Source organism: Chiroxiphia lanceolata, chromosome 4 (assembly GCF_009829145.1).
Source record: "Chiroxiphia lanceolata isolate bChiLan1 chromosome 4, bChiLan1.pri, whole genome shotgun sequence".
Lineage (NCBI taxonomy): Eukaryota > Metazoa > Chordata > Aves > Passeriformes > Pipridae > Chiroxiphia > Chiroxiphia lanceolata.
This window is the reverse complement of record NC_045640.1, coordinates 40580022-40601771: the sequence shown is the minus strand read 5'-3', so window position 1 is coordinate 40601771 and position 21750 is coordinate 40580022. Positions and strand designations below refer to the sequence as shown.

Here is a 21750-nt window from a genome sequence, read left to right as displayed (position 1 = left end):
CAACTTGGAGAAGAGAAGGTTCCAAGGAGATGGCCTTTCAGTACTTTGAGGGAACTTATAAAAGGATGGTGACAGACCTTTTAGTTATGCCTGTAGCAATAGGACAAGGGATATTTGTTTTAAACTGAAAGATGGTAGGTTCAGGCTAGATAAGAGGAAAAAATTTTCTACCCTTTGGACTGTTTTTTTAAACAGGAGTCATTTGAATTACATTTTATAGCACAATTGCCCAAACAGTTGTACTAGTACAACATACACAGCAACATCAACGAACAACAGTAGTTGAGAAAAGAAACGATGGTTGCCCAGACAGGTGGTAGGTGCCCTATCCCTGGAAACATTCCAGGTCAGGTTGGACTGGGCTCCGAGCAGCACGACCTTTTTGAAGATGTCCCTTCTTATTGGGGCCATCTCCAAAATACAGACTAGATGACCTTTAAAGGTAGCTTCCAAACCAAACTATTCTGATTCTATGTAGTTCGGTTCAAATCGGTAGGAGATGTGGCAAGATGTTGTTTATTTATCTCAATATATGTGTTGTGCTGTGAAAATTTTATTCAAGGAGTATTAGAGTAATTTTTTTTTAAGGGTGACATTTAGTAGGTACAGCTAGAAAAAAGCTCTTCGGAAAAAAACAAGAACTGTATGTACACTGCAAACTGGAAGAGGGAGACGGAGAGAGACAAAGAAGAAATGCAAACTTCCATTCCAAAACCTTCCACCTTGTCGAATTGGATTAAACTAATGTGTATCTCACACCCTGACACCTTTGCTCAGTGATGACCAGTCAACCCAACCAACTCCTTCCAGAAATCAACTGAATCTAAATTTTCTGCCTATGAAGTCAGTAACCTAACTGATATATAAAGTGCAGAAATCTAAAAACTAATAATTACAATTCTGCTAAATGTCTGTGACCTGATTATTATCAAAAGATCAAAGTCACTCAGAGAACATGATGCCAAGGTCCTTGTCAGCCTTAGCTGGAAAACAATCATGGAGCTAAGGTAGAACATTGGGTCAGTGCTGGATACATGGAAAATTATAGGTATAGGCTTTCAGGGAACAATGGAGCTGAATTAAATGCTTCCTAAGGTGAGCTAGCCCCTTCATGGTTACCCTGTAACTTATTGAGGTCTTCAGAACAAGACTTTTTCCTCTTTCTATGGTTGATGTCACCTCAACATCTTTAGGCCTCTATCACTGGGATGTAACTTATGGCTTAAGAGAAATTGCCAGCTGTGTATATATTTTCCATTAATCCCTGAATTTTTTAATCTCTGAATTTCTTTAAAGACTTAGCAGGAGAGAATAGAGTAAACTACTGGCACTCTTGTAAAGAAGAGGTGATTCCCTGAGATTTTTGTCATATATTCTGTGGAAGCTAAAGAGAATTCAAGTGAAGACTTCCTAAAGACAGTATGACTAAGATAGACCTGCTTACCTCATGTTCAGTTCTGAGGCTTGTTTAGAATTGTTCCAAGAAAGGTGTTTCGTTATTGTAAGCCTTTCAGGGTTTTTCTTTGCCAGAATCTGTAGATCTCAATTTCTTCTCTTTATTTCACTTCTAAGAGTACGTATGAAGTCTAAGCTGGGGGAAAGACCACTGTTTCTGGGCAGAGAAAAAAGAAGCACACAACTAGAAAAGGATCATAAAAGCTCACTGGTTGTGAGTAAAGTTTTTACTAAAGCAGTTCTCCACAGACATACATACTTTATTCCTTGAGGTCATAGACAACCTAACAGCTGACTAAAAATTAGTTCAAGAGGAATTTATTTAGCATTCACTGTACAAATCACTGTACAAATGCCCTTCTTTAAATGAAACAGTATGATACTTCAGCATGTCATGTTCAGCTTTGCTTCAACAAAACTGGCCCTCACTGTAATCATCCTACTAGTTTAAATGCCTTTATTATTGGAGACTTTAGTGGTCTGGTGAATCACTGTGGTGGTTTGTACCACAGGAAGGATGCCAAAGGGCATTCTGGGAAATGTACTCCACCATTGCACATGCTCTGTGGAGTACTTGGAAGTGATTGGTTGAGGATGGTTTGTTGCTGTTCAAACTGCATATATAAGATGCTGTTGTTCTCAATAAACTTGATTTGGTTGCCTGGAACCCCAAATGACTGGGTCTGTGCCCTCAATGCCGTCAAATGGCATCTATTTTTCTAGGTGTCACTGACAATATTCAATGTGAAGTAGGTTTTTGGAAGAGTATTTCCCTAATGTGTGCAAATACAGATAGTGTAAAATCAACCAAAGTGATTCCCATATTTTTCAAAAGTACCAGCTCCTTTTGCCTTGTCCATCTTTTCTATCCTCTGAATCCAAAGGTTGTGGTCCAAAAATGAGGACATGTTCACACTATCTTTTATATTCATGTCCTACTTGTAAAAAGTAAAATGTTGCCAGCAGTTTAAAGTAGGTATCAACTCTATTGCTAAAGCAAACATTATGACCACTGTTTATAGGCAGAGTCATTGTCTTATGCTCCGATAAGGCAGACTCAAATGCCTCATTTGGGATCTTCATATTGTAAAAAGATGTGCCATTTCATGCACAGTCATTTCTTGAATGTGTACTGTCTGGCTTATATGTGATCCTACTCATGTAACCATATAGAATCTCATTCTCAGATATTTATTCCTCTTCTAGCCATACACCTAGCTTGTAGATGCAAAGTGCTGGAGAATATGCATGGACTAGCTCATTTCTTGAAGGTAAAATATAGCTTTTTTAAAAAGTGATATATTTTTGAAAATTTCACACTATCAGAAATTGTACCAGAGACTTTAACTTCTGCAGATGTTGTGGATAATTGGTAAGAAAACTGTTTCCTGTCCTCATATTGTGATGTTCTGAGTTAAAAAATCCTTTCTATGATTCAGCTGCATATAGATAGAGATTTCCATCTCTAGAAACACTCTTGCCTCTCCATATGTAAACATTGTAATAACCACAAATAATTCAGTGTAAGTGGCTTTTTTCGTTCATGTGGCTCTTGGTTCCCTGTGATACTGTAAGAACACAGGTGGCACAAACCCTGTGAAAATCGTAGGCCAGAACCTGGCACTATGGTTTAACAGGTATCTAATCTTTAGTAGCATAATAATTACAGACAAGTAGGAATTGAGTTACAGGTGAGTAAGCCACCAATGAATTTATAGCTGTTTCATAGATTCTCAAAAGGTAATGATTTGTCAACCTTTCTGTCTTTTGCTTGAAATACCACAATAATTTGTTAGCAACGAGTATAGTCGGGAGAGTCGTTCTAAAGGAAATATTACTGTAGTTCGACTGTGTTATAGGTAGGAAACTAAGCTCTGCACTTGTGTGTACACTAAATTCAAATGCAATAAGCTAAAACCCAAAGCAGCTTAGTGGGTATTAGAGAATGACCTGAGGATGGGTTGCCAGTAAATTAAAGACAGCAACATATCCAGGTTGTGTAAAGCTTTGTCAAACTGTAGATTCTTTCAAGTCTTTTCTTCTAGCACAGAGGCAGAAAAGAAATGGTGAGAGATGCAATAACCCTATCATTTTTAAATGGCCACAATTTCAGTGCAGTCAGTATTGTATATGGTCTTGTTGAGTACTTTTGAGTAATTTTCTCAGATGAAGCTCTATTTTTTTTATCACCACTCTTTAAATTCTGACTACATCTCTCACAACATTTATTTCACAGCTGAGGGAGTCTGTATGATTACATACTTTCATATTTCGGGAGCTATGAAATAATTGTCATGAATCTCTACCCTGACAGCCCAAGCCTGTCTTGATGCAGAAAGAAACTGTGATCTTTCCCAAAGCATCTTTTTCAAGTCATCTTCACTGAAGTCATGTACAACATTAAGACATAGCAGAAAACAATATGCTCATAAAAGAAAACAATTGCATCTTCATGTTTTAAAGCAGCTCATAGACAATGACTATAACATTAACAGTGCTGAGAGCACTAATTATTGGGTTTTTACAGAAATAATAACAAAGGTTGACATATGTATTCTTTGACACAAATGTGATATATCAACAAAATATAAACAGATACAAGCAGAGATAATTTATAACAAATGTTAACCCATGTGTCGATGAAGAATTATCTTGAATACCAATCCACTTGCCTAGCATGTACATATCTACATTGATTCACACTCTAAGCATGTAGATTTCTTAAGTCATCATATGATTACATTGCTCATTATTAGGTAGTGATTGCACTACCCCATTTATTAGTCTCATACACTGTGTTCAGTGCTATCAGTTCTATTTGGATCTTAACTACATTAGAGAACCATAGCAATGTTTTCTGAATGGACTTGGAGGGAAAAAGGTCAGATTTCCTCAGACTGTCAGAATGTTTTCCTTTACACTGATGACTATCTGCAATGACATCTAAATGTGAAATCTTTTTGCATTACAAAGCCAAACAATCAATAAAGGGAAAAATCATGTAGAGTATTACTGAGATGACAAGCTAGATGAACACTTTAGATTATTAAGATTGCTTTTTATAATTTTAGACTTACATATAGATATATACTTAGATAGATCTGACATTACAAAACATATTCTGAGTTGAGCGAAGATGCAGCCATACCATCCTGCTGTTTCCTACCCAGTCTACAACCTGACTTCATGAGAAAGGACAGTTGTTAGTGTTCTCCTAGCAATGCTGTTATCTGTAAGGCTGTAGCTGCCTTGGCTGTGATCATGTCTCCACCTGCTGAGACACTAGCAGTGAAGCCAGTGCACAGTAAGTCCGTTTGTGCCCTCCAGTACCACGTAGTCATATCTGAACTAGCCTTAGAGTAGTTGCTTGGGTGCAAGGAACAGTCTAGTCATGTCAATGTGAAGCTTGGGACAGCTGTGATGGTAGTGTAGTCAAGGGAGGTAAATTATTCATGCAGGGGTATTATAACGCAGTGAGATCTGTTTCTCACATCCTTAGAATGCATTCTCTAATCTCCCTACCATGATTTACATTTTCTGATATAAGTAAGTGGTAAACAGTAAAAGCATAGGGACAAGGAGTTTCTGTGAAAGAAAAAAAGAATCATAATGAACAGCATCCTCTGAAAAGTAACTTGGTAATTGAAGTAACTGAAGTAACTGACAGATTTGTGAGACAGCTTTTCCTTTGCCCTGCACAATCCCTGATAATGCTTACATGGGCCAATTTGCAGAAAAGGCACAGAACAAATCTGTTTGGTCCTTCCTTATTATTTGAGTCTTTAAATAACAGGTAATGGCAGTGCCCATTCACCATTGTAGCTTTTCACTCTTATAGATTGGTTTTAAGGGAAAACACTCATCATCTCCTATTTCAAACCAGTTCTGGAATACATCCTTGAATTTCCAAACACTCAGAATAAACAAAAAAACTGACTTCTATCAGCAGCTGCCTCTTGTTTCACCTCAAAGTAACAAGCAATTCAGAGGGTGAACAAAAGGCCAACATCTATTTTTCTCAATATAGAACTCCCATTTCTAACAGTAGAAAAGAAAAAGTTAATGAAATGCCATCTTGTTATATATTCTGTCTGCTACCGATATTTTTGTAGAAAGCCCCTAAATCTGTCTATAGTGCATTCTGCCATCAGCCACAAGTATATGTCCTGTGAGCCATTGAAGTAATTTAGGAAATACCCTGAATCACAAGTTTACAGCACACATAGAACATAGCTATCAGACTGTAAAGGAAAAAAATTGAAACTGTTTTGAATCTTCATCATCAAGAAGTCAGTTGACTCTGTTTTATGGGAGGAAATAGGAACTTTCTCAATATTCCTCTTACCCAGAGTCTCACATACCTGTGATACATTGGGTGGCATTCCTGCTGTGAAACTCCCTCAGACAACCTATATTGCAGCAGTAAATTCTAGATCTAGTCCACAACATTGGAAAACATTCCTGAACAGATGGTTGCATTCAATAAAACATCAAAGTACCATCGTAAATAATGCTGTTGAATTTTTTTGCCAGTCATTTTGCAGTGCCACATTAAACATTTCCAGACACAGCTGAAAGTGAAAGGGATAGAAACATTTGGCAGTGAACACAGTGCCATAGGGCTGTTTTCACTGGTGAGGTTGAGACCAGAAATAGAAATGAGTATCTGAGTGGCACTTCTTGGGATGGTTTCTGACTTGTAAAGACCAGAGAGGTCTGGGCAGTTGGAGGTCATCTGTTCTTTCCCTGCCTCTTCCACACTGCAAAGAATTTTGGTGTCTCACTCTTGCCTGCTCTGCTGACTTCTGTCTTTGTCTCTGAATTTGGGGAAGAGAGACTTTAGGTGATATTTGCTCACCTTACTTGAGTGTCTCCTTATTTTTGAGCAAGCACATTCTAATAGCATACCCTCAGGCAGTAGCAGAGTAAAGCTTTCTCCAAAATCAGTCAAATTCTTGCAGGTTCAAACCAAGTATTACCGAAGTGGAGAGTGATTGTGGAATTAGATGGCCTTGCCCATAAGTCACAGGCTTCATATACAAAAAATAGAACAGATATCAGTATTTTGTGAATATATTCCATTTTAAGACAAGGGCAGCAATTAGAAAAAAATTACCTAGCCAGACAGGCAAGCAATTCACAGGCTTCAGTGACTTGCTACTAAAGTCATGAAGTAATTGATTGCATTAAGTCTCAGAGAAATTCTGAAGAGAAAAAAAAGTAAAACCCATGCCTGGTTTTGCAGTATCCTGCTATTGAAAGAAAAGGATAGTTCCTTTTTAACTCTGAAAGTCCATTCTAGGAAGGATCATAGTTTTTGAATAATTCTGTGAATTAAAGATTAGTATGTATCTCTACAAGAGAATATTTCTTCCTCTTTATATTCTTATAATGAGCACAGTACTGCATGGATTAAACATGCAAGCAATCTACCACTTGTAGGATTTCAAGCATAAAACACAAATCAGCAAATGCAAAACACAGTATCATTCCCTTGGAATTTTCTGAAGAAGATTTGAAATGTAAAACAACTTTCCATTAATATACAAGTTGAAGTCTTTCTCTCCTTCGTCTCACGGCACTGAAAAAAATGTAGTCAGTTGCCAAGAGCTACAGCTACAGCAGCATTCACAGCTCTATCAGATATAGTATCCATGACTGACATTTTTTTCACTGTCATCTCCAAAAAATGCAATTCAGCTGCAGCCAGGCCTACGCAGTCCCATCTCTGCCTGAGCTGGTTCCCAGCAGTTCCTGCACTGGATGTGGATTCTCATTATATAACAGACTCAAGCAAGGGTGAAACAACTGCTTTTTACAGAACAGGCCACATGTGAGTCAACATGAAAGGCAAATCTAGCTCAAAAGCAGAGACAACGTGTGTCACTCTGCTACACAGCAGGGGGAATCCACAGTAACATGGTTTGCCTGCTTTCCCTCTCAACAGAACTACAATGAGCTAAAGATACAGAACTGTGATAAGAAATGAGTAGGCAAATGAAAGACAAGCATAAAAAAATGCAAAAAGTTCTTTAAGCATTCTGGTTGGATACCTCCGGGGAAAAAAAAAACCAAACCAAAACAAAATAAACCCCCAGAAACCCCAAAATGAAAGAACCAGGTTTAAATAAGACTTTTTTTCTTCTTTAGTAATGACACATTTTAATGAGGTTTGAAATGAGCATAGGAAGACAGAGCAAGATAACAAGGTTATCTCCAACTCTGAATCTTCACCCTATTTATGATGCTAAATTTGCAGTCTATGCTGCTCACTTATATTTCCACAAAGCAGCATAATAAAAGAACAACTAGATGGTGGCAATTCTTCCTCTGAACCAGCCTTTCTGGAAAAATATATACAGTCCTCTGGGTTCCGATATTCTTTTTACCTCTGCAGAACAACGTCCCTTTTGTATTTTATCCCTTCTTTGTTCAAAGATAAAGAGAATGTATGTACATCCAGACTCCTATTCCCCTAAGTGATATGACTCATTCACACAAGCATCTGTACCCCTTAAGAGACTGTTAGTGCCTTTTCCTCTTAACTCATTAATTTCACTTTTCTGTTATACTGAAGAACTGCTAATAAAGTAACTTTTCTCAATTGATATTCAATCTCCTCTATGTCCCTGCAGGCATCTCTTCCTCTTCAGGACTTAAAGTACGATATGTTGAACTCTCCCCACAGTTGGCATGATGGAGGCATATATCTTCTAACATTCACTCCATCTTCTTGAAATATCATCTGTTTTGCAGACTGCAAATTGGGACTAATGGCAGGCAGCAGTGTCTGCAACAGTAAGAAGTTTTAAATACTTGCTACTATCATCTAACTTACACCTGCTGCTGCTGTAGTATAGCTATAAACTGGCTAGCTACTTTCTAAGGGAATTTTTCCCTAAAGCTCTCAGCTCTAGTTACTTCATAAAATCATTTGACTTTTAAATAACTCTCCTCTGTGTTCCTGAGTTAATCTTAGGAGCAGCCTTTAAGCCATGGAAAACTAGAAAAATTTATTTTGCCAATTTCATGATAGCATTAATATGTTAAAATAAAACCCGAAAAACCATGAAGACATAAAAAGGAAAGCTTCTTTTCAAGACATTTTCTTTCTCTGCTACTGTCACAAAGTCATTAACAATTAAGTTTTCTGGCCTTTTAATGTGAGGTTGAATACATTAACAGCAGAAGAGCGTTAAGTCCATCTTGTTTGAAAAAAGCTGGTATATTGACCAAGTTTACACTGGTATGAATTGTTATCCCTAAATCTTTTCCATGTTTATTAAAAATTTCAGCTTTTTTACAGGTGAGGAACAAGATAACTAACACAAATTTAGTTGATTTAACAATAAATGGAGCTTGCAATCAGTGACATACGTACTTCAGAAGTTCCCTTGGCTGTTTCAGAGGAGGTGTAACGGTAGATAATACTATATTACTCAAAACATGACACAAGTAATTGTAAGATTAATTGGAAACTTGAGTTGTCTAATCTCTGCTGAATGGAAAACATCCCATTTGCCTTACTAGTCTTTGATCAGTATGTCTGTGTTGCAGAGACTCATAGGACAACATAAAAGCAAGTAAAAGTTCCTATTTTAAGGAGTTTCTTTAGTGTTTCTGACACTTGTGAAACAAAGGGAGTACTAAATATTGATAATCATGCCATTTTAAAGAGAAATAGGTAGGGTTTTTTATGTATTACTCACCTCAATTAATCAGGAGAGTAGTGCAGTGTGTAGTGATTTTTTTCTATTGAAATTCATTTAAAGGTTTAACAACTAAAGGTTTAGAAACTACACATATAATAGCATGAATCATCTTAGCACAACTTTAAAATACTCCTTTCTTTGAAATCACAGTTTTCATTAAAAAATAAGGCTATAAGCTACTTACTGAATATTATGGGTATGAAAAAAAATGTAAACTGTGCTGATGGGATGTATCTGGTTAATGAAAACTAGGTGAATGTAGACTAATAGTTACTGCCTGTGTCGTTGTGGCACAATCCTGGTGAAGGATAAGCAGGGTAAGTGTCAGTAGTAGTTGAGACATGCTAGTGCAGATATGCTACATCCCATGTTAGAGCTCCATTCTTTTAGGGGCTGTAGAAAACATCTGTGGTAGTATCTCACTCATGAAGGCTTTCCAGACCACCAGCTGAGAAAAGAGGGATGTATTACTATATTTTTGGGAAAAAGAAGCATTTGAAGATGAAGGCTAAACTTCATCGTTAGCCTCAGATCATATTTGTGCTGAGGAAAGAATCCAGCAGAGATCCTTCCCCTATAGCAGAACTGGCTGCCAACTGTAAGTGCTAGGGTCAGGAGAGGTCAAGTTCATTGCCATTCATTGATGTGGCTCTTTTGCTTTTGGGATCTCAGCAGGGGAAACTCATCCCACTCTTGCTGAGCCTAGATCTGGGTGATTTGGGCTGGCCAAGATCTCTGTCAGCTCCTCTGGTATTTGGGGAGGTTGAGAAAACATAAGCAGATTGAAGAGACAGACAAGTCAGATATCAAAATATTACCTTACACAGACTACTGGTTGATGTAAAAGATACATTATTGGGCTTTTCATTGAGGCACAACATACAATTCCCAGGAAGTTATTAAACAGTAGCTTTTTATCTTCACTTCTAACTTGTACAAAGATACACATCTTTTCTATATGTAGTGCTTGTGCTCTATACCACAGACCCGGGAATCTTAAAAAAATCACCATCACGTAGCTCACAAGAAAGAGAAGGTAAGCTGACTTAACAGACACACAACATATTGAATCTTCAATTTTGTAAATGTAGACCAAAAATGATATCAGCCCAGGTATGCTGGAGCCACTAATGAAAACTAAAGTTACAGCCAATTACCCCTTTTTTTCTTTCAGGAAGAATGACAAGTTTGGAACAAAAGCACAGGAGAGAAAAGAAAATGAAGAGAGAGTGAGTGTGTGTATGTATGTGTGTGTGTGTGTGTGTGTGTGTGTGTGTGTGTGTGTAAGAGCCTCCCAAACTCTCAAACTCTCTAGTGCCTTTATAGAGCATTACAGCTATCAGCAATTTACCCTCGGAAAAGGAGCTGTCAAGTAAATGCCTTCCTATTCACATCACGGGGTACGTAAAGATCCTGAGCTGATCCATATCTCATGACTGAGCAGACAGGTCTCTTCCCTGCAATCAGTGTCCATTAAAAACTGATTTTGTAGTACTGACAATCTGATGGTACTAAAATAAAATCTCCTAGACCCCCTGGTAATGAAAAATTATCTACATGAAAGGAAGAAAGAGTACAAAAAGGATTTCAGACTCCTTTAAAATTGTAACAATTTTTTTTCTCCAGTAAGTAAATAGCCATTCTTTTTATTTTTGCTTTCACTAAGCATACTTCAAAGTATTATGACACGCTCTATCACAGTGGACCAGACTAGTTACTTCTGAAGAAGTTAAAATGTCTTGTCACTGGAGTGTGGAATAGAAGACAGTCAAAATGAAATCAGGTTGAAGTGTCATTCACCTTATTGAATCAAGTGCTAACAGAATATTGACAGAGTAAAATATCCTCTTCTATAACCTCTGACCTTTTTAGATTTTCATTTCGGGAAAGAGAACTGGAAAGATCCATATCTTCTGGGTAGCAAATATTCAGAGACATAGATGCTATAATGTGGTGGTATCTGTACAGAAATATAAAAGATATTCTCTTGCTTGCTTTGGCCAGGACACAACTGTTAAGATTTATGTTGTTCCATTGTCCTTGGTCTAGTGAAGATGTAGTACAAGCCTGGCTAGTAAAAGTTAGAATCAGATAGTTCTTCCCTAATGTAGCAGTTTCCTAATAATTTTGCTGCATCAATCTATGAACAAAACATCTGCCAGTTTCTTAGAATTATTACTTTCCTTACATTTGTAACTCTCTGCTCTAGTTTTCTATTTCCATTTTTTAAACTTTTATTCTGAGGTCCATTTAAACATGGAACAGTCAACTGAATTTACATAATCCCATCTTATCACATTTAAATTTCAAATTAATGATAATTACTGAGTAAAAGAGGTAGACTTTCTCCTCCTAAAAAATTAAAGAACCATGATTCCTGAAAAGCATCATGAACTTTAAAAGGAGAAAAAACCCCAATAATAATTAAAAAATCCCATCTCCTTCTACTCCCTGTCTTGAGTATTTTAAAGATGATGAAAATACAGTTTCCCTCCAACTTAGAGCATCGGTGCTGGAGGAGCTGGAAATAATACCCTGCTTTCAGTTACCAGACACTTGTTCTCAGAGATAGTTCATTTGATATCATTATAAATTGAAAATGTGGAAGCAAGTTGCTTTCAATCTGCCAAGAAACAAAACGGGCAAATTTTTAAGAACATAAAGGATTTTTCACTTTATGTGAAGATAGGAAGATCCCGTGTGCTCAGTGGCAGAGGTAGGGGAGGTAGAAATCACATTGTTCACCCATGGGCAGCACACCTGAGGATTACAAACATAAGACATGAGCTGAGAGTTAAAAGGATGTTTGAAATTTCAGCAAGTACTCTAGCTCAGGAGGCTAAACAGTGGATAGTGGAAAGCACAATCGATTTGTTTTTCAGGAAATAGCCAGTCTGATTCAAGGGATGAAGCCACCAGCAGCCAGTGCAGAAATTAATGCAGGAATTCAGAAGATGCTGAGAATCTATGAAACAAGGACATTTTAGCAATTGTGGGGAAATTTCTCCTGAGTTAAAATAGCCTTATGAATTTATTTCAGAAAAAAAAAAGTTGCTGAGAGATACCCTGGATGAGATTTTAAGTTTACTGAACAAAGGCACCCAGAGGCACCTATCTGGCAACATCTGGTTCAGTTCTGAAGGAAGGGAAGGCCATGCAGCTGAGATGGGTATGCTATTTTGCTTTGTGCTAAATGCAACTGACCTTAGGCAGGGTGGATTGTGATCCAGAATAAAAGCCTTCAGTTTTAGAAGGATTCTGACCACTGCAGAAATCATTTAAATTCATACTCTTGCTGTCTTCACAAATTTGATGCCTTTGAAGCTTGAAAAATCTTGCTCCTTGTAGGTTAAAAATACAGACGACAAACAGAAATCTCATGGAACTAGTATGGTCCACAGAGTAAATAAACTTCAACAAGGAAAAAGAAGTATCCAACTGGTATAAGAACCACGAACCAACATGATTAAACAGTAAAAACTGAGGAAACAAAGTACCTTTGACAAGTTCTGCAATTCCATGCACCATATCACTTTTTATTTCATTTAACGAGTAACACATAAACACAAAAATATCTTTTATGTTATTGGTGCAAGTCACTGTTGTACTGCTTATATATAATTTTCTCTAGAAGACAGGAAATGTTAGCTCATTATCTCAAAAGTTATTCCACATTAAATCCCATAATACATAACTCCAAATTTGATGCTTGTATTACTTTAAAGAGTCTTTTGTACATTCTTCACTGAGGCAAAATGCGTACATTTATCACTTTAAAACAAATGTCTTTGAGGTATATATCACTATAGTTAGAAGAATATATAAAATTTGAAATTTTGGAAGATGGCTGCCAATGTTGCAGCACTGCTTCTCAATTGCAGTGCTGGCACAGCATGGACTGCAGCCTGGTCAAGATGCACCACACAAAGCAACCATTTCTTTTCAGATGTTTAGAAACCAGGCTCTTTTTTAAACTTCTCTTCCTTTCTGAACCATCATCAGTTCACTTGCCTTGTTTCTAAATAAGCACCCACCAGCTTATACATTCAGATACACAGTCGCAGATGGTTCAGAGACCAATCTGTAATTTACCATAAGAAAGCTGAGCTGATTTAATAATGACCACTACAAAATATAAGTACAACCCACAATGAGTGGATTAAGGAATGGTCAACTGACAGCCCTCAAAAGCATCTGTCAGTGAGGAAACAGTCACAGAACAAGGATTCTTTTCTCATACCTGTATGTAGGCTTTTCAATGCATCTCTTAGAAAAAAAAAATCACTCCTGGTATTATTTGGGAATATTTCAAAGCTGAAACCTGCGCCTGAAGAAGGTCTAAGGGGGTAGAACTGAAACGTTAAACCTAAATTCTGATACAAAACCCTAATCTTGCTAGGTTTAAAGAAAATCTCACCCTGGAGCTTTCCAAGTGGCATTTTGACTTCAAAGTTTCCAAGATTTGAAAAATCTACCCTTTTCCAAAATGGCCCCTTTCTAACTACTCTGATATCTGCTTTTTACTTCAGACTACTCAAGTTCTAGAAGTCAGCACAGTTAAGACACACAGAGCAACTACAAAAGGACACTCACAAAATGTAGTTACCGCTACCCATTCATGCAAAACTGATTAAAAATTGTTTAATGCTATATGCCAGAGTTGCTCAACACCATATGTAAAGAAAAATTTGAACTTTTAATGATTTGGTATAAAATACCTGAGAGATTTGTCTGATATAAGTCTATCTCAATGATTACTTGCAGTGTGAGTTGTTTAGAGGTTTACTTTAAGTAAGGTGACATTTTAGAATTACATGCTGGGTTTTATTTTTGATAGCTGTGCAGTTCTGTTTCACTTGCTGGAATTGAGCAAATGTGATTTCTCATCCTATTTGTGGTTTTTTTTTTTTTTACTTCCAAAAGTCTCTCATACATACACTGATAAAAGGTTGCAAAGCAATACTACCTAATTCCGTGGTAGCAAAGCCTCAGATACATCTAATTTCTTTTCAGAGAAAATTTGCTTTGCTCTTCTCCTCCATAAAGGACAAATGGTATCACATGCAAACCAATTCTGGGCACATTTTGCTGTTTATTATACTACTGACCTTCAGAAATGGATGTTTGGTTTCATATAATTACTACATAAGGTTTTCTTTTTTTCCTATGATTATATTAAAGTTTTATTTGAAGTATCTGAATGTAAGCCACTGACAGAACACATTCTCCGTAACGATATATTCTTTTTCAATAAGCCTATATCTATATCTTTCCATTTTTTATTTTTGTGTCTGGTATCTCCCTTAAATAAGGAAAGGTTAACCAGTTATTGATATGTCTTTGCATCTTTCATAGGAAAAAACAGATGTATAATATATAATTTTTATTTTTATCACAAAAACTGTTCTTCATCAAGGATGCAATAGAGACATTAAAAGTTTGATTTACTGCTTATCATTAACCTAAGGATCATAGGTACTTGTGATTTTCCTCAGAAATTCTGAAACTGCAGTTAATAAGTATTTTAAGTTCAATTTTTTCATGATTAACAAAATTAAACAAAACTACCCCAAATCAGACTTAGAAGCAGAAATTAAGGTAGTGTTATTACTTATGTCAGGGAGGAAAAAAAACCCCAAATATATAGTGAAGAGGTCAGAGATAAGAAATCATGCAATCATAGAAATGTTAGGGCTGGAAGGGACCTTAAAGATAATCTAGTTCCAATACCCCTGCCATTTGCAGGAATGCAATTGTCTAGATCAGGTTGCTCAAGGCCCTATCCAGCCTGGCCTTAAACACTTCCAGGGATTGGGTGTCCACAACTTCTAGATTGTCTGTCTTCCCTTGTCGACTGTTGACTTTGTTCCATCACAGAAGGCCACCAAAATTGTCAGACACAATTTGCCATTAGTAAAGCTGTGCTGGCTGCCTCGGATCATCTCCTTGTCTTTTATGTGCCTTAGCACATAAAAGATCCTCTTCTAGGAGGATCTGCTTTTCCCAGGCACAGAGGCAAAGTTCACTGATGTTCCTTTCTTCCCTTTTTAAAAATGGGAGTGATGTTATCCTGTAGAGCACAATGTTTATTAAGCATTTCACAAATGCTTCCCTTATAGCTGTTCCGTTCCATCAAGGACTATATATATCCTACCAAAAGTGTTGCATATGCTTTATATTGCATATATGTTACATTTTTGCTGAATGGGTTAATGATTGCAATGTCTGTCTTCAGATTCTATATAACTATAAAACAAAAATAATAGAGTAAAAGTTTATAACAAAGGTAAGATGGAAATAATTTGTAATTCACTGTGTTAAAAGCAGCACAGACAGCAATACTGAGAGCAAGTTCTTACAGGATCTTGCAAATAGGTCACAGTTTGATACAGCTAAAGTAATCTCTGTTCTGTGCCTGAGGCTGAACTCTGATTGATGGTTTAGTGCCTTGTTCAAACTTGATGCCTACTACTTGGGAACTAGAAGCCTGAGATGGGACCAGAGCTGAAAGACTTTTGGTGTGTTCTATTAGTTTCTTCAGAATTCAGTGAAGAAATCTATTTTCTGACCAGATTTCTTCTAATTTGAAATGGCAAAGTTTTTCCTTTACTGCCAGAAATAACATTGATTAGTTTCAAAAGTTTTGACAGATGCTTTTCAAGATTTCTTAACCTGTAGTAAATTGAAACGGAGACAAGGGGAGTAATCAAAATACGTGCTTATTTTGCACCTGGTTCAATATGTGATGAGAGGATTTCATAGTTCCCCTATACTTAAGAGCAGTCAGTGCTTAGTTTTGGTGGCTGATTCATGCAAAAGAACTCTGCAACATGTGATGTTGCCATTCTTGCTGGCAAAGAGTAGAAAGCAGTCTAATCCTGTAAATCGCATTTGTCATTTATAGTGGTAGGATTATTCTGACCATACGTCAGACTTGAAATTGTTGTCCAAATCCTAGTTCTCTTTTGGCCCTATTTTGGGGAACAGGATGTCTCTAGCCATTAGCAACTGTGAGCTACAGATGACTATGGTTATTTCTAACTCATAAATGTTTCAGTGATGCATTTGGATACATGGTATCTCAGCTACTATAACAGACAAGCAAAGGACAGAGATGAGAGGCTCTCAGCTTCAGCACAGGGAGTCCCAAAGCTCTGAAATATTGTCTGCAATGCTATCAATATTAAGGCCTACATTTTAATCACTTAAGCAGTGAATATGGCTCTCCAAGCTCTGCTTCAGGGAAGTACAGCCAAGTCCCAGTCTAGGATTGGTGTACATTTTTCAGACTCAATTCCGCCAAGCATTTTTTTGTTTTGCTTTGTTCACAGCAGCACCTAAGAAAAAGGGGTTGGGGTTCAGTTCACAGAGGATGATAAATAAATACAGATGATGATGTGAGCAGTGTCAAAACTCCAGTTACAATGAAGAATTACTCAGCACATCACTAGTGAAAAAACCCCCAGTATTTACTTCAGGGTGAATTGAGCTGTTCTCCTGACCATCTTGCCTAGATCTCCATCTCTTACCAAGGGAGCGTAGACACTTGGAGGTAGATAGCTAAGCTCAGATGTTTCAATCCTTCCCCTCCCAGTTTTCCCCATGAAACAGAGAGGAAACAGCTATAAAGAAATGTCCATGGTACAAAACTACTGCAAGTCAGTCTGATGTCTCTGAGACAAGCTGCTCTCAACAGCAATAAAACTGCAATCCTCATCACTGCTCAATCAGCAGGCCTTGTCCATAGCCCTAACCTTGGAGGGAATGACTGAGGAAGCAGTTTATTTTCCATCCTCTATTCTGTTGAGACTGTCAAACCCAGCCCAACTGTGAAATTGCCCTTATGACTCAGAAAATTTTCATCAAAAAGAATGAGGATTTATTATGCTCATTTTGTTTTTGTTATCTTAAAAAATTGAAGAAACAATGAACTCCATCCAGCCCTGGTATAACTAAGTACAGCCTGCACAAAAATAGCTACTTGGCTTCTCTCTGCAATTCAGTATGCATCCATTCATCAGTGCTTTGTCTGGTAGCCAGTTTGGAGCTTGTGTGCTGGTGTTACAGTACAAACCAATTTTGATTAGTTGTTATTTTGTGAAATCAGTTGCTGTGAGACAATATGAAGTAATTTACTGAAGTCTCAGTGTTCTACATATACTCTGGATATACCCCACTCACTAATTCTAAAACCTTGCTAAAAATCATAATAGAAAAGAAAAACCAACAAACCGAGATTACCTAGAAAGCTGGGGGGTTGTTTGTTTATTTTTTTTTAAATCAAACATTACTGATAACTCAGTGGTGAGATTTTATTTTTAATATTTTCCATTATTTCAACCTGAAAAGAATGAAGAGCTATAAAATATAATATGCAGGAGCATTATTTCTTGTCTTTGTAAGGAGAAATGCCTTTCTTGCTTTTGTATGTGTGCATGAATTTATAGTTTTCTGTGTATTTCCAAAAAGCAGCTCCATTAGTTCAGTAATATCTGTCCTCTTTCTATAAGATCTAGATATTAACAATCTCTGGGAATATTAGATTAATTATAATTAGATCAAAATAATGTAAAAAAAAAAGGAAATATTTATTCTCTGACTTCACAGTGTTCATATGATACATCCATTTTCTTTTCAGAAACTACAGCTTTTTAATCAATCCCTTTTTTCATCTTGAATCTGAAACTATTACTTCTCTTTACCCAAAAAGGTTTGACAGTAACCACTGTTGCCAGTTTCAGTGTCCTTGATTTCCCTATAAGAGGTTTAGTACCCTTGGTTCTGTAAATATATGTATATATGTTTGGTCACATATATCACTTGTTAAATTAAGTTAGAAGCAGTTGTTAGAAACAAGACTAGAAAATTCTCATATTTCCTTTCATTGTTGAATTGTCTCCTTTCTGGTTTGCCTTTTTCTATATTTACAAAACTTTTATTTATACATTGCTAAAGGAACATTTCTGCCTCTCTTAAATACGAGTTCCTTGTTGGTGCTAAGCATGTATTCACTTGTAATTTCACACATTAAGTTGACATGCACACTCTACCCTGGAGACCAGCAAAACCACCACAGATCTAAGCCTTGATTCTCCTTTAGTCAAGGATACAGACTGCACTCATCAATCAAACTGTTGACTTGCAGGATAATTCCTTAGGTAGGTAATGTATTAGTAGCCATTACACTTGTTCTGCTAAGCCAATGACTTTGGCAGACAAGCTGTTTGCAGGTACATCATGAAGGTAAAAGGGTAGCAAGAAAAGTCATAACTACAATACCAAAAACTTTCCAGGAAGACAGGATTTTCCACCATTCTATAGATAAAATGAAAGCAACTATGGGCAATAATAATAGTGCCAGTAATTACTGGCAAAAGACAGTGTCCTGTCTTCTTTAAACAAAACAATGTTAAATTTATGTTTTGGACAAGCAACATTTTATCAATGAAAGAAATTTAAAAATAAAAAAAGCAAACAGTGAGTTAAATTCTCCCCAGTTTTAATTTGCATCTATCTGTCCAGACATGGTTCAAGAATGAATTCAGGAATTAACTCAGAGTTTAAAAAAAATTATAATGGTCTACGGGCTGAACTTCACCTTCCTTTTCCTTCGAACAGAACACACAATGGTGTTTGATAGATCCAGGTTCAGAGGGTGGATTAATAGCAATGGTCTGGAATCAGCTAGTAGCAAACTCAGTAGGGGAGGACACATGAAAAAACATGCCTTTTTTTTTTTTTTTCAGTAGCTGCATGGCTGAAGGATCCATTACCTCTGCTAGAAGCAATTTTTCAAGTATCTGGAGGGAAAACCACTTACTTTTACATATCTGATTTGATCATATGAATTTCATGCCCTGCCCATATACTCAGATAGCAGTAGTAAAGAGCTGCTAAGCTCTTTGGGCTGGAAGTCAGTTTAAAGAAGACAGAAGTTCTATATCAACTGGCACCTCAGGAAGTCTTCCATCATCCCCATATCACCATTGGCCAATCAGAGCTCAAATCAGTCCAGCAGTTTAATCACCTAGGTAGCCTCATCTCCTCGGACGGTAAGATTGACGGAGAGATAGACAACAGGTTAGCAAAGGCATATAGTGCTTTTGGAAAGCTTCATAAAAGAGTTTGGCGAAATAAACACATGAAGAAAAGTACAAAGATCAGTGTTTACAAAGCCATAGTGCTGTCTACTCTCTTATATGGATCTCTTATCATGGGTCATCTACCGCCACCACCTGTGTCTCCTAGAACACTTCCATCAACGCTGTCTCTGTACAAACCTAAACATCCACTGGTTAGATTATGGGACCAATACGTCTGTTCTAGAACAAGCAGCAGTCACAAGTATTGAGCCCATGTTGCTGAGAACACAGCTGCGCTGGGTAGGGCACATCTCCAAGATGAAGGACCACCACCTCCCTAAGATCCTGCTTTATGGTGAACTTGCCACCGGCTGCTGCATGAGAGGAGTCCCAAAGAAAAGATACAAGGACTCCCTGAAACAACATCTCAGCCTTGGCCATACTGATCATCATAACTGGTCTACTCTGGCCTCCGATTGGGAGATCTGGAGACACACCATCTATAACGCTGCTGATGCCTTTGAGAAAGCACGCAGGATCACTCTGGAGGAGAAAAGACAACACAGAAAGAATTGTGTCTAGCAGAATATTCCACCTAAGGAGTCTTTCTGTTGTGCCTTTTGCAACTGGTCGTGCCTATCTCGTACTGGCCTTTTTAGCCAGCAGCGCACTTGTAACAAACGCGGGTAGAGCCCTTCCCAAATCTTCGTTCGCAAAGCCTAGTCATGATGATGAGTATGGTACCATTTATTACACATATATAAATGCATAAACAGAAAAACACAGCTATATGTTAAATACAAGTTCTTAAATAAAGCTGATGTCTCCTGGAAAGTAATAAAATAATTAGCACAGTGCACCATAATACTAACCTTGGTAATGCTTGGGCTTTCAACCATGTCTTTCATTTAGATTATACACTGAAGGATTATGATATTTGTGTTTATGTTTGGGTTTTTTTAAAATTTCTGAAAATGAAAGCTGGAAAAATCAGGCTTTTAATGGTGTGGCGACGCAGAGTTGCATATGGAGGCATATTCTCACTGATGTCAGTCATCCCTCTGTGGAACATGGATTGGGTCCCAGTACATTATTTATTCCACACATATATCTGCAACACCAAGAATCAACATATTTCATGACAGTGATGATTAAATTCAGTCTCTAAAATCTGAGGATCAAAAATGCATATTTCATTAATTTTTTAATAAGTTGATATTTTGGTAATGGTTGCATTAAAAAGCATTGTAGAATTACCTGATGAATGTCAAATATTAGATGAAATAATACATAAGAAGAATCTACGTAATTCAAACTCTATCTGTTAACCAAGTTATATTAAGAACAAATCCATGCACAGTAATCATCTTGTATTTATCTATTAGGCTGTCCACGAATTTGTGTGGCACTTAGATTGCCTTTGATTTCACTGAACAGAACATTTTTCATTCATGAAGTAGTGGAATCTTATTACAAATTAATTCAGAAGCATGTTTAAAATTTAAACATATTTATGAATTAGGACTGCAATGATACAGTACTTAGAGAGCAAGTTTCGCTAAGATAGAAAAAACAGTTGAACATGAAGATCTCTGCTTCTACCTATTCAGCTGTAAATATTTCTGATGACACTATCAGCAGACTAGCAGATCTCTTGAACTGAACAAATTAATGCTTTCCTGTTGCTCCTGCTGTGTTTGTCATGAACCATCTGTGCAGCAAAAAATGACTTTTTGTCACTTTCTCCACTAAACTTTGAGATTAGCTGGTTTACCAGAAGTTATTCCTTTGATATTAGTATAAATAGGTAAGTTTAAAAAAAAAAAAAAACAAACTACAAAACCCCAACTCTCATTTCCACTACCAGTGGGCTTTTACCTTTTCTCCACCAGAAACCAGAAGGTTGAAAAGAAGCCAGAACAATGTCAAATTAACCTGAAAACCTTCCAGTTCTTTCTCATCCTGTGAACAGATAATTTTCAAGTTTAGCTTGATTTGTTCAGAATGACCCACAACAACAGAGGGGGTTGCTTGAGCCAAGTTATTTCATTTGCAATTAGCTTGAAGTGAGCTGCCTAGACAAAAACAGGTTTTGTTTCTGAATTCTTATTACCTGACATGTAGGACTTTACATAATGTGACTTGCATAGAATATAGAATACTAAGCAGAATAAAAAAGATACAGTTTTTATTAGCTGCAATCAATGCCAAAATTTTAAATTACAACTAAGATATATAAATTTAACTGAGATGTATATATAACATGGTAGTTTCAGAAATCTACAAGTTAAATGGTTCCTTGTAAGGAAAAAAACATAAAGGCCATTCCAAACTGGAGTTTTGGGGCTAGATTTTGTCATTCTATGTATATTAAGAATTACATTAACTTTATACTATATTTATACTTTACATTACATTACATTAATTACAATAACTCACAAGATGACTTCTGCATGTCTACATGTTACCCTTTAACAATACATGTTCAAAAGCATTCAAGA

The 21750-nt window shown here is 36.8% G+C and overlaps 1 long non-coding RNA gene across 2 annotated transcripts in view; it reads right to left on the bottom strand.

The window, feature by feature from the left end:
• Positions 1 to 21750, bottom strand: part of LOC116786034 — a 41230-nt gene that overhangs the window by 5599 nt on the left and 13881 nt on the right. For both annotated transcript variants that reach the window (XR_004356803.1, XR_004356802.1), the window contains one exon: positions 11842 to 11927. This is a non-coding gene — a long non-coding RNA (uncharacterized LOC116786034). The remainder of the gene's footprint in view (positions 1 to 11841; positions 11928 to 21750) is intronic.